At 42.2% G+C, this 1,397-nt stretch overlaps 1 non-coding gene across 1 annotated transcript; it reads left to right on the forward strand.

Annotated features, from left to right (window-relative positions):
- Nucleotides 1–980: 980 nt before the first annotated feature.
- On the forward strand, nt 981–1,086 carry LOC141620477 (small nucleolar RNA R71). Its single transcript, XR_012531975.1, has one exon. It is a non-coding gene; the product is annotated as a small nucleolar RNA R71 (small nucleolar RNA).
- Nucleotides 1,087–1,397: the final 311 nt, after the last annotated feature.

Consider the following 1,397-nt stretch of genomic DNA (forward strand, 5'->3'; position numbering starts at 1 on the left):
ATCGAGTAATATCTTCAGCAATTCTACTCGATCGACCTCTAGAAATAAGTCGATCGAGTATTTTCTTGGGATTAAGCATAGTCTCGTCAATGGAAGACTGTTCATCATCAGCAACGACATCCTCCGGGTCTGATATGTCCTCAACAGTTGACATTTTGGGTCCTTTGTAAGAAAGACCACTTCGCAAATTAATCAAATTTATCGTCTCATGTGGATTTTTCTCAGATTAAGACGGTAAATGACCCGGCTTCCTTGAGGTTTGACTAGCGGCCAGTTGAGCTACTTGGGTCTCGAGTGACTTAATCGATGCTTCTTTCTGTTGGTCACTCATCTGCAGCTGCTTGGTCAATGATTGAATCATCGACTTCAACTCAGCCAGCTCACTAACTCCACTAGAAGAGGCTCCTTGATGCAGCGGTGGAAAGGATGAAGGCTTTTGAAAGTCTTGTTGAGCTTTGTGAGGAGGAACATAATCTTGTTGTTGCTACGGAGGAGGGGTAGGGTTAAGCACATTCTGACTAGTCTATCTTAAGTTGGGATGGACTCCACTCTGATTATTATAATAGGAACCTCCTCCTTGCCTATATTGCTGAAAGGCAAGGACTTGCTCCTTCTCTGTTAGACAGTCAACAGCAGTGTGACCGTCATTACTCCCACATCTCTTACAAGTAACGGCTTCCTGTCTGGTCAAAAAGTGAACCGTTTGTTGATCACCAACACCTTACAACTCTAATTTATCAAAACGGGCATTCATGGCTTCCAACTGAGCCACTACAACATTATCAACTGAATGAACTGTGCGAATACCATCTCTCGGGTTCCCATACTTAGCACAATGGGTAGCCATCTCCTCAATAATTCCCCATCCTTTGTCATCATCATTGTTCTTCTGAAATCGCCTATTAGATGAGGCGTCCAATATAGCACGGTGGTCATCATACAACCCATTATAGAACTGGTTGCACAAGAACCACTGATTAAAACCATGATGAGGAAGAGACCGCACCAACTTCTTGAAACGACACCAAGCTTCATAAAAATTCTCACCAGGTGCCTGCTTAAAACTTGTAATTTTTCCTCTCAGCTGATTTGTACGTTGTGGAGGAAAGTACCTTTTATAAAAGGCAAGGGCAAGAGTCTCCCAGTTGGTGATACTGTTGGAATAAGTGTCCTCCGACAATAATGCGATCACAACTGTCGATCATGATGATCACATGTTTAAATCTCATATTTAAGAATACATGTGAGAAGTAATATTTTACAGTCAACTGGTCCACACATATCGGTAATGATTGGCTGACTAGAGTTTGACATTACTGTCGTGCGACGGTGGTGATCAGTTGATCCCCTTAGGTCATACCTAAAGGGTGACGCTCTTAATTGATTATTTAATTAAT

Source organism: Silene latifolia, chromosome 1, assembly GCF_048544455.1.
Source record: "Silene latifolia isolate original U9 population chromosome 1, ASM4854445v1, whole genome shotgun sequence".
NCBI classification, from domain to species: Eukaryota; Viridiplantae; Streptophyta; class Magnoliopsida; order Caryophyllales; family Caryophyllaceae; genus Silene; species Silene latifolia.